The 12590-nt window shown below is 47.6% G+C and overlaps 2 protein-coding genes across 4 annotated transcripts in view; one reads left to right on the forward strand and one right to left on the reverse strand.

The window, feature by feature from the left end:
• The window catches only part of LOC120391388 (maestro heat-like repeat-containing protein family member 2A), a 257457-nt gene that overhangs the window by 206151 nt on the left and 38716 nt on the right, over positions 1-12590 (forward strand). The gene's annotated exons all lie outside the window — the stretch shown is intronic.
• Positions 1-12590, reverse strand: part of LOC120391375 (adhesion G protein-coupled receptor E3-like) — a 326462-nt gene that overhangs the window by 36418 nt on the left and 277454 nt on the right. The gene's annotated exons all lie outside the window — the stretch shown is intronic.

The following is a 12590-nucleotide window of genomic DNA, read 5'->3' on the forward strand; positions in this document are numbered from 1 at the left end:
TTTTGAAAATTATTCCATCTCCCCCCACGCAATTTTTTCCTGAGTAAAACCAAACATTCCTCTGAACCAAATCGGTATTTACTAGCAAAAAATGGTTCCTTGGGAAATTCCTACCTGGCTCTGCTCAGGATTGACTGAGAGCTGAATCGGGGGCGAGGCTAGTTTGGATCCTGAGCTACCTCCCATGACCCAGATTGTGACCTGCCTACGGGGGCTCCTGGATCCATTAGCTGCCCAGTGTTTGGGGCTCCGCTGGGATCCGTCCCTCTGACCAGCATGAGGGGAAGGATCCCAGCGCAGCTTAGCCGGCTGCAGGGCTTGGGGTGGGAGCAGACGGAGCAAGGTGGGTGCAGCACTGGGGGACCCCATGGGTCAATGGGAATTTGCCCGAATCCCATCTTGGGATTCGCAGCAGAGCTCGACTCAGAGTGCAGAGTCCTGATCCCAAACATTCCCCAGATGGGCACATGGGTCCCAGGTTTCAGACCAGCCCAATTTGGGGGTGAGGGTGTAGCACCAACAAATGCCACTTCTAACGGCTGAGCCATCAGGGCCTTGATTCGGGCTGGTCAGTGACATAGTCCTTGGCTACAAAGGGGACCTGCCCCTCACTCCACCCCGCAGTGTAGAGCCCTCGGCCCCAGGGTCTATTCTCTGCTGGCCACGGGGCTGGGAAGGGAAGGGGAGGGCTACACAGAGGCCTTCTCCTCTCCCCTGCAAGCACCCACCGTGCTCTGTAAACCCACCCCAAGACGCCCACACCAAGGGGCTGCTCCCGGCTCCCCAGACCCCTGACTCTGCTCTCCTCCCACCAGGGAAAGGGGCCAGAGGGGGCGGAGGCCAGAGCCCGGGCAGCCGGGAGCGCTGGGGAAGGTTAGCCAGGAGGAGTCAGTCTTACCTTGTACGCCATGATTCTGGGCCACGGTGCCCCACAGGCACAGGGCGATGCAGAGCCCTGGAAGGCAGAGACAGGGTAAGGCTCCATGGGCAGATGGTAACCGCCACTCAGCTGCACACACCCCTAGCCGCCCCAGTCCTGCCAATCCCGGGCCAATGGCCAGTCAGGGCCCTGCCGATGGTGGAATTAAAAATGCAGAAACCTGGTGCGCTGGGAAATCAGCCCCAGCTGGGATCCCTGGTCATATTTTTACCTTATTCTGGTTGGGAACTGGACTTTTGGCCAGGGCAACTGGGTCTTTTATCGTGTGTATGAGCAACAAAGACCAGGAGCCCCCGTTGTCAGGGCCGGATTTATACTTAGGGCGTCCCAGGCATAGGGGCTCGGTGGTCGTCCTGGACTTGGGGGGTGGTGCTGGGCTCAGGGTGCTGTTTTTGTTGTTAGAGACAAAAAGGACAATTGATGTTTCCGGTATTCTGTACGTGGATTCATTTTTCACTAACCTACTAGAATGTTCTGGATGTATAAGCTTTGTTTCTATAAGCTTAGAGGAAACTTTTTATTTGCTTATATATGGCATGAATAAATACAGACTTACAGCTCCTAGCGTGCAAATTTATCATCTTGTACAACAGGGATAAATCATACATGCTAATCATGCAGCGAAATCGCGAAATGGGCTACAAATGCAATAAAAATAAGGTATTCAAAAATTTAACAAATAGAGGGGGGGACACCAAAGACGCTCTGAGGTGCCATTTGGGCTAGGGCCGGTCCTGCCACAGACATTGGTCTCACTCCTGCTGACATTCTGCATGTGGTCCAGAAATGTCCCCTTTTGCTGCCCTCAAATATCTCACTTCCATGTCTTCAGCCTCCTCTGTCTTTCACCAGCACAAAATTCACTGTGAAATTAAATAAAGCTGGAAGCCATTTGAATTCGTAATGTGTTAATGTAACCCACACACCTCCTGGTGTGGTGTTCTGTCCCATCTAGTAGCACTGAGACCATGTAGAGAGAGCTTAATGCTCTAGAGTCTTCAGGCTTTTAGTTCATGCAGTAGAGGCTCATGCATTTAGCTCCAGAGGTCCCATGTTCAATCCTGCACCCCTCCTCGGCATTAACACTACCTGAAACCTCAGCCTAACCAACGAGTTTGATTTTCTTCCGTTTTCTTTGTCACCTCCTAGAGTTTGGAAGTCAGCATCAGCAAAGCCGCTGAATACTTAGCCCAAAGGTACCAGTCTCTAACCAGACCATACACTGTGGCTCTTGCGTCCTATGCCTTAGCCATGGTGGGGACACTGGACACTGAGAAGACGCTCATGAGAGCTTCGACAGGTAAATGAGTGCGTCTTATCAAGTACTGGAAAGATGTGGCCAAGTCAGGATGGGGTTCAGGGAAGAGAAGCAAAGGAGGTTGAAGAGGGATTAATTTATGAGGAATGAATAATGGGCATAGATTTGCTCCTTTTAGCCAGATTTGAGATTGATCAGACTGGGTATAAATCCAGAGTAACTCTCCTGGGTTGAGTGGACTTATTCCAGATTTACACCAATGTGTCTGAGATCTGGATGTGGCAGAGATGTATGGTATTACTTGACCTCAGGAGGAATCTGAGAGCTCTGTACATATATCTAAAAAATGTAAACCCCAAAGAGAAAAAGAGAGAAAACGGTGGCTCAAGAGGAATGTAACTGCATGAAACTGAGCAAAGGATATAGAATAATATTACCTGCAAAGAAAATGGAGTTTGCCCCATTGTTTGGGATAGTTAAAACAGGACGGGACAAAGCTGTTGTCTAGATATAACAATGTTATGTTGAAAGGTGCCAGGTGGTCTTTGATCCCAAAACAGTCACAGACTTTGGCCATGTCTACAATGCAGGGACTAGAGCGGCAAAGCTACGGTGCTGCAGCTATCCCGATATCACCCCCTATTGTAGATGCAGACTGCACCGATGGAAGGGGTTTTCCATCTCTGTAGGAACTCCACCACTATGATCAACAGTAGCTAGATCAACTGAAGCATTTTTCCATTGACTTAGCTGTGTCTGCACTAGGCGTTAGTTTGACATAGCTATAGCAAGTGTGTGTGTGTGCAGATGTTTCACATGCCCTGAGTATCACAGCTATCACAATCAAAGTTTTAAGTGTAGACCAGGCCCTTGTTCAAATTAATGGGTGTGCCAGGCACTCTTTCAGACTCAGTGGAAGGAGCAATCAAGACTCTTTCTGTAGTAGACACAGCTAAAAACAATGCAGGGACTGCCCAAGGCACACAGCAGGTCAAGAGCTCAGGCATGTGGGCTGAGGGGTTTCCCTGATGGCAAACACAGAGGCTAGCATGTTGGTTTTGCACCCTGTGCGTTAGAGGCAGAAACCAGCTGAAAGCCTGGAGAAGTGTTATGAAACAAGCAGAGAGACATTGCTTGTTGGGCCTAGAACTCACTTCAGAGGCAGAGTTGGGGATTTCTCAGCAAGGAAGTTGCCTGCTGTTGGTTTCTCTCAAGCTCAGGGAAAACGGGGCTTTCTGTGCATTTTCATAAGCAATCAGGTTTACACCAGAGAACGTACCAGAGGCCTATCACCAATTCCTCATCCTAATTGAAACAATCCTCCCAAGACCCCAAATATTGGGTAGCTGCTCACCCCTAAAAGGGGCAACAATCAGTTCGACTTACTGATCCTCCATGCGGAAAGTTGGGGAAGGAGTCAGGCGATGGTATGGTCCAGTCAGATCTGCTCAGAATGAGTGGATCTCCTTGAGGAGAGTCCTTTAGCTCACCTTCTTTGCTGCTGCCTAGAGGGAAATCGCTGGGAAGAGCCAAACGCCCACACCTTCAACACTGAGGGCACCTCGTACGCCTTGCTGAAAATGAAGAAGTATGAGTTGACTGGTCCCATAGTCAGATGGCTGAGAGAGCAGAACTACTATGGAGGAGAATATGGATCTACCCAAGTGAGTATGATCCTTATAGTCCCGGGTATCCTTCCAAGACCGTGTTTTGTGGGCAGGTCTCCCATCGGAAGGAATGGGATCCGATCACTTGAGTCATTGTAGAAAGCCCTGGGGAATGCCCAGTAGAGAACAGTCCTGCATTGCCTGGGAGATGGGCAACGTGACCTATCAGGTCTTTGCCATTGTTAACCTAAGGCAGAGACCAGCACAGGGGCATGACTGAATCGTCTCACTAAAGGCTCCATCCCGCCAAGGTGATGGGTGTGAGCACATGCTTCTCTTTAAGATAATGAGTTGTCCTGGGGAGTGAATGAGCCTTCTCTTCCCATGGGCAGAAACACACATGCATCTGGACTCATTCTAGCATTTGTTGTTTTTTGGCCACTGGTCTGGAGAGAGGGAACCAGGTGTGCAGGACCAACGGACTGAGTCCAAATGACAAAGCCATGGTAGATCATGACTAATCTGAATCAATTTGTGTTTTATCCACCTCTAAGTAGAACTGTAAGCTTATGTATTTTAGATTCTTTTTTTAAAACTGTGCTTACACGAAGCACTGGAGAGGATAAAAGCCCTACTGCTAGTGACAGCTAAATAAAGATGGAGTGTCCTCAGATATCCCTCCCTTCCCTGGAATACGGGGGCCACCAGGAACTATAGGGTCTGTCTGTGTCCAGCAGCCTCAGTAGAGAGGCCCCTTTACATTCCTTGCTACTGAGTCTTGTCTTTTCTCTACCTAAAATGATGCTACAAGCTTGGTTGGGAGTGGTCTGTATTTCTGAGTCACAGGCCATGTGTTCTATCCCTAACATTGTTCTTTGTGTGGCATAGATGTCTCTATATAAGTAACCTACACACCTCCTGGGTATGGTGCTATGTTCCCTGTAGTGGCACCGAGACCACTTAGAGAGAGAGATTAATGTGTCTGCTACAGACTTAGCTAAGGGCCACAAGGCTTTTAGCTCATGCAGGAGAGGCTCATGCATTTAGCAAGAGGTCCTGCATTTGTGTCCCAGACAAGCCCCCACTTGTAATACCGATAGACCTCAGTTGTCGGTGGGTGGGATCGAACTCATTAAACTCTCTAAGTGGTCTCAGTGCCACTAGAGGGGACAGAGCACCACACCCTGTGGAGGTATGTGGGTTACATATACATGGAAGGAGCCACTATCTTGCTGTGCTCTGTCCAGCTGACAATTGGCCCCTGTTAATAGCTAGGCGCGAAGGGAAGCTAATTAACCATGCACAATATATTTATTGACCATGGGTTCTAGTCCTGGCTTGACCACTGGCTTCCTGGGTGACCCTGGGAAAGTTACTTCCCTGCCCTGTGCCTCCGTTTCCCCATCTGCAACATGGGAATAAAGATCTTGTACTGCTTTGTAAAGTGCTTGGAGATCTACTGATGAAACACATTACAGAGGAACCAGGTAATATTATTATATAACCCTTTGCCTGCGTGACACCCAGTGGACCCTTGGTGTTTTCTTTCATTGTATTTTTGGTTCCTCTTCCTTAAGAGTCAGTTTAAAAGCTGTCAGATGTTCAGTGCAATAGGACAATAAGGTGTAACTCTCTTGTCTTTTTCCTGGTGTTCTAGGCGACCATCATGGTGTTCCAGGCTCTTGCGCAGTACCAGATAGACATCCCCCTACACAAGGAGCTGAATTTGATTGTTTCTATTTTCCTGTCACATCATTCTAGGCCTATAAAGTACAGAATCTCAAATGAGGATGCTCAGATACCCAGAACAGCAGAGGTATCGTGCTTCTCTATGTGATTAGTACAGATCACTGATTATAGAGAAAGAAGATTTGACTAGAACCTCCTATCCAAACCGTTTTGGGAAAGGGAGGGGCATTCATATTCCCGGCACCAGATCCAAATGCATCCACACTTTTGACTCAGATTTTTAAGACCAGAAGGGACCATTATGATCATCTCGTCTGACCTTCGGCATGACACAGGCCAGAGAACCTCACCTACTAATTTCGGCATCAAGCCCGTAACTTCTAGCTGACCTGTGAGATGTCTCTTAGGTAGATATCCAGTCTTGACTTAAAGACTTGAAGTGATGGAGAATCCACCACATCCTGTCAGGCCCTAGGTTCTAGGCGGTCAGGCCTGGTGGTTGGAGCCGGCTGGAGCGTCGGGACTGGGCCAAGGGCAATGCTGAAATCAGGGTCTGGGGACAGGCCGTGGGTCAGAATCCACAGACAAGCCAAATCAGGATTGAAGTCAGAGTTCGGATGCAGGCCAATGGTCAAAGTCAGGTTGGAATCAGTCCGAGGGCCTGGGGGGCCAGGAGGCGGATGCAGGCTGGAGCGGGACTGGAGCAAGGTCAGAGCAGGGCACAGAGGAAGCTGAAGTGGGCTGGAACAAGACTCGGGCATGGCTGGGGCAGGAACAGGAACTGGATCAAGGGCAGGCCAGAAGCCTGGGCAGTCTGTAACACTGCAAGGCTGGAGGAAGGTCCCTGGCCGACTAGTGCTGTTGTGCAGAGTCACTCTCAGCTCTGATGGGGACAGTGAAATACTTGTGCCTGGGGGTCATCTGGCCTGAGCCCTGACCAGGGATAGTCACTGCAGGCTCCGTTGCAGGAGTGAGTCACCGCAGCTGGGTGAGCAGCCCTGGGCTGGGTGGGGTTTGCCTCACACATCCTGAGGTAAATTGTTCCAGGGTCAGTGGCCTGGAGTGTGTGGTTTTGAGCTGAATCCAGAAGTAGGAGGGGATGGGTTGCTGTTTAGGTTTGGCTCTGGAGAAGCAATACGTCTGAAGATCAAAGAGCTACTGCCTCGGAAGTAACCTTTTTTCTCCTTCATGCTATTGTCTCTGCAGAGTCCCCCCAGCCCCTCCGGGTGAGTGACTGTCAATCTCACCAGCTTCATTTTCTTCATTAGCTTCATTTGCCCTGTCTTTTAAATTAATAATAATAATAAAAATGAAGTACAAAAGAAAATTAACCCTGGATTAATTTTACAGCTCAAATGGAATGAAGACTTCACTGTGAAGGCAGAAGGAACTGGACAAGCAACAGTAACGATAATTTATAACGCAAAGCGAAAGGAAGATGAATCTCAGTGTAAGAAGTTTGACCTGAGGGTATTGGTTGAAGAAGCCCAGGGTGGTAAGTAACCACCTGTCTTTTCTCTTCTGAAGCTTGCTGTCAATCCTCAGATCATGGTCAGCAGTGGATTTACACCAACCAAGCACCATCTCTGCAATCACATTCTTAACTTTGGAAAGTATTTTTGTGAAGCTTCTACAAACTCTCCCAGTTCCCAAGTCCTAAAAATTATACCCATAGGGCAGGCACTAAATAATATTTCCAGCTACTACATGTTGTAAGTTGCAACCAATGCAGGGTCCTTCTAGATGCGGGAGCAGATGCTGCCTTTTCTCATCCTGGCACTTGTTAGCAGCATCGTTGGAGCATCAGATGTGAATGGGAACACAGTCTGGCTACTCTGGGTATTGTCTCCCTCTAAAGCAGAGATGAGCCCATGCCAGGATGTCTGGTTACAGACCCAAACTTCCAGTGCACACATTTCCAAACAGCATGGGTGTGAAATCAGCATGGGACAGAGGTCAGGATCTTCAGCACCCAAAACACAAGCCTCTGTGGCTTGGTCTAAAGGAGCAACTTCCTTTACCTGGGAGTAGCTGATTGTTATAATTGCTAGGGCTGGCCAGTAGCGGGAGATATGCTGGTCTAATGCGTGGTCATATGATAGAGGGATCCAGGATTTTGGCACTGCTTTTACAGAAACAGGAGCCAGCTGTAAATTGTTCTTAACTTTCCCAGCTGCCCAAATTCACACCCACGAGTTCTCATTGTTTCAGTCTCCTCTTTCTGCTAACCCTAGACCGAAGGCAGCACATGAGCTGATATTCAGTGGCACTCACACCACCCACCTCCTGGCCACTGGTCCAGGGGCTCTGCATTTTAATTTAATTTTAATTGAAGCATCTTAAACATTTTAAAAACCTTATTTACTTTACATACAATAGTTTAGTTATATGTTACAGAAAGAGACCTTCTGAAAATGTTAAAATGTATGACTGGCACGCCAAACCTTAAATTAGAGACAATAAATGAATACTTGGCCCACCACTTCTGAAAGGTTGCTAACCCCTGCCCTAGACTGTATTTCATTTGTGCCACTCAGCTGGGAGAGGCTTTTTAGTTTGCGTGCCAGGGATGGGAAGAATTTTTTATGGATTGCTGGAGGGGAGGGGAGGTTTATTGAGGGATTTTTCACATCTACTCTAGGACCTGTTTGATTACTAAGCCATATTAGTACACCTAAAAAACAAAAGAGGGTTTATCTGGCATGAAATTTACACTGAGATATTAATTTCTTTTGTCTTCTGCAATGTTTCCAGTTAAGAAGCCGGATGGAGCGATGCGTTCAGTCTATATATTAAAATCTGCATCAGGTGAGAACAATGCCCTTTAATGATAGATGATAAATAGATGGACCGATGCAGGGGGTAGCTGAAGAATCCTGGGCTATGATTTTTTTCTATGGAATGGGCAAAAAAGTTATAATTAAGCAACAGGAGCTGGTGGAGCGATCGCAAAAATCAATGTTCAAGTGATGAATTCTGATCAAAGGGTATTTTCTCTTCTCCTCGTTAGGTTCCTCGGTGTGGTTGATGCCACAATGTCTATCATCGATGTCTCCATGCTCACTGGCTTCTCACCAGACATGGAGGATCTTAAGAGAGTACGTCAGTGTAATCTGAGAACAGGGAACGTAATAAACAATGCAGTGGCTCGACTGGGGCTTTCAGATAAGAAAATCCAATGCAGCAGATGAATAGTCAGACTCCAGAGTTAAACCTGGAGGGAGACCAGACAGCTCTAAGGATTGGTAACAGCTTTAGGAAACCACAACCAGTTGTCTCCAGGTCGGGGATGGCAGTTTTGGGGCATTCATAGAGGAGATTCCAGGGGATGAATAAGCCATGAGCGCAATGTCCAAATTCAGAGAAACAAACAGGGCCCTGGGCAAATTTTGCAGGTTGCGCAGGCTACTTTGAAAATCTGGCCATACAAGTTCAGGTCAGTTCAATCCTGCTTTATTGGATAGCAAATTGAGAGGCTGCTGTCATTTGACTAACAGATGTTTTGCAGCATGAGCTTTCGTGGGTGAATACCCACTTCTTCGGATGCAAGCAGGATTCCACAGGATTCTTTGCTGCTTCTACAGAACCAGACTAACACGGCTACTCCTCTGATACTTGTCATTTGACTGTGCATGCCAGAGCAGAATGCATTTGATACAGTCTCTTGTACAGTGGGGCCACAGTTTAAAAAAACAATGATTTCCCTTTTGATCCTCTGACCTACATAGTGCAGTTATTTGGGCCTGAAGAACTGTGGATACAAAAAAAAAAAAAAGAGGCTGCACAAAAAAATCCAGGTCCTGAAGGATTCATTGCAGTGAATTGCTGCCCGGGTATAAAATGAAGGTGAAGTTTAGCAAACAAACCCAGGGATGTTTCCAGCATTGGTGCTGGTGAACAGGGGCCGCTAACAGAGGAGTTTTGAGAGGGAGTTTGGAAAGGGAGTGATGTACAGTCGCCATTCTTGTTGGGCAAAAGTCAACATGGTTTCTGTAAAGGGAAATCTTGTTTTACTAATCTATTAGAGTTCTTTGAAGGGTCAACAAACATGTTGACAAGGGAGATCCAGTGGACATAGTGTACTTAGATTTCCACAAAGCCTTTGACAAGGTCCCTCGCCAAAGGCTCTTACATAAATAAGTTGTCATGGGATTAGAGGGAAGATCCTTTCATGGATTGAGAACTGGTTAAAAAAACAGGGAACAAAGGGTAGGAATTAATGGTATATTTTCAGAATGGAGAGGAGTAACTGGTGGTGTTCCTCCAGGGTCAGTCCTAGGACCAATCCTATTCAACTTATTCATAAATGATCTGGAGAAAGGGGTAAAAAGTGAAGTGGCAAAGTTTGCAGATGATACTAAACTGCTCAAGATAGTTAAGACCAAAGCAGACTGTGAAGAACTTTAAAAGGATCTCACAAAACTAAGTGATTGGGCAACAAATTGGCAAATGAAATGTAATGTGGATAAATGTAAAGTAACGCACATTGGAAAAAATAACCCCAACTATACATACAATATGATCGGGGCTAATTTAGCTATAACTAATCAGGAAAGATCTTGCAGTCATCATGGATAGTTCTCTGAAGACGTCCACACTGTGCAGCGGCAGTCAAAAAAGCAAACAGGATGTTAGGAATCATTAAAAGTGAGATCCAGAATAAGATGGAGAATATCTTATTGCCCTTATATAAATCCATGGTATGCCCACATCTTGAATACTGTGTACAGATGTGGTCTCCTCATCTCAAAAGAAGATATACTGGCATTGAAAAAGGTTCAGAGAAGGGCAACTAAAATGAGTAGGGGTTTGGAACGGGTCCCCTATGAGGAGAGATTAAAGAGGCTAGGCCTTTTCAGCTTGGAAAAGGGGAGTCTAAGGGGGGGATATGATAGAGGTATAGAAAATCATGAGTGGTGTGGAGAAAGTGAATAAGAAAAAGTTATTTACTTGTTCCCATAATATAAGAACTAGGGGCCACCAAATGAAGTTAATGGACAGCAGGTTTAAAACAAATAAAAGGAAGTTCTTCTTCATGCAGCGCACAGTCAACCTGTGGAACTCCTTGCCTGAGAAGGTTGTGAACGCTAGGACTATAAGAGGGTTTAAAAGAGAACTGGGGCCAAGGGCTCTGGCTGGGGGTGCCAGATCTGGGGTGGGACCACAAATGAAGCCTGCAGGGTGCAGGAGGAGGTTCCAGGCTGGGGCATGAGGTTGGGGTGCAGGGAGCAGGCTAGGGCTCTGGCTGGGGATGTGGGCTCTAGGGTGGGGCCAGGGATGAGGATTTTGGGGTGCAGGAGGGAGTTCTGGGCTGGGGCTACGGGTTGACATTCAGGAGGGGGTAAGGGGTGCGGGTTCTGTTAGGGAGTTAGGTTGTGTGAGGGGGTTCTGACCTGGGGCAGGAGCTTGGGATGCAGGAGGGGGGTCATGGTGCAGGCTCCAGCCAGGCAGCACTTATCTCAGGTGGCTCCTAGAAGTGGTGACATGTCCCTCCGGCTCCTAGGCAGAGGGAGCAGGGGGCTCTGTGTGCTGCTCACGCCCGCAGGCACGGCCCATGCAGCTCCCATTGGCTGCAGTTCCTGGCCAATGGGAGCTGCGGAGCTGTCACTCGGGGCGGGATCAGTGCGCAGAGCCCCTGTGGCCACTCCTGCGCCTAGGAGTTGGACATACTGGCCGCTTCCGGGACCTGTGCAGAGCCAGGACAGGCAGGGAGCCTGCCTTAGCTGCGCTGTGCTGCTGACTGGAGTTGTCAGGGTCCCTTTTCAACCAGGTGTTCTGCTCAAAAAACAATCTCCTGGCAACCCTAGGTGTGGAGTAAGTAGCAGGCTAGTAACTTCCATGATACAATCTGCATGGGAGACGTGATCACAAGCATGAGCTGCAGGACTTTCATAGAGACGCTGCCTTACCCACAATGCCTCTTGCTTTTTCTTATTCACATTTAGCTTTCCCAAGGGGTCAACAGATACATTTCCAAGTTTGAAATCAACAAAGCCCCATCCGACAGAAGCAACCTCATAATCTATGTGGACAAGGTAAAGACTCAACAAGCGGCTTCTCTGATCTTGTGTTAATTTCATGGGCTCCTGCTGAGCCAAACTGCACTCCCAGATATACCCTGGCATCCCCACAGACGTCAGCAGGTTGACAAACTGCAACCCACGGCCAAATTTGATTCACTGGTCCAGATTCAGTCTTTCCACTAGGAGTAACTGAATGGGCCAGATCCTCAACTGGTGTATGTGGATGTAGGTCCATTGACTTTAATGGGAAATGCAATATCTGATATTAAGGTTGAATTTGCTTCTCTGTGCCATTCACTTCTTCTTTCCTTGTTCCTTTCACTTCTCTAGTTCTTCTTTCCCCCACCTGCCTCACTTTTCTTTCCCCAACATCTCCCTTTCTTTTATTCTTTTTCATTCTCTCTTCCATCCAGCCACCCTTCAACCTAAGCAATCCTATTATTTCCCCCGCACCCAGGTTTCTCACAGAGAGGAGGAATGCCTGCAGTTTAAAGCTCACCAGTTTTTCGAAGTGGGGCTCATTCAGCCGGCATCCGTCACAGTCTACGACTATTACAGCATAGGTAACAGATCGCAGCTCTCCTCACCATTCAAGGCACCTGGCTTCAAATTCTGCTCTGGGTCACATTGGTATCATTACCTCTTGCAGTCTTTTGCTGCAGTACTTAGGTATTATTGCCCGTGTAACAGAGGGGATGCACTGGAAATAGAACCCAGGTGTCCTGAATCCCAGTCTTCTGCTCTACACAAGCTCACTCTCCTTCAACTTTTCCAGATTACTGTGCCCCTTTCAGGAGTCTGATTTGTCGTGCATCCCCCAAGTTTACCTCACTTAAAAACGACTTGCTTACAAAATCAGACATAAAAATACAAAAGTGTCCCAGCCACACTAGTACTGGCAAATTGCCGACTTCCTCATTTTTTAACATGTAAGTATAAAATAAATCAATTAGAATATAAATATTGGACTTATATTTCAGTGCGAGCCATGAGCCTGTTTTCACTCATGAGTCGTGTCATTCAGTGGCTGGAGAGCGGCAGCTGCTGGCCAGGTTCCCAGCTCTCAAGGCAGC

This window comes from Mauremys reevesii, linkage group 25 (assembly GCF_016161935.1).
Source record: "Mauremys reevesii isolate NIE-2019 linkage group 25, ASM1616193v1, whole genome shotgun sequence".
NCBI lineage: Eukaryota > Metazoa > Chordata > Testudines > Geoemydidae > Mauremys > Mauremys reevesii.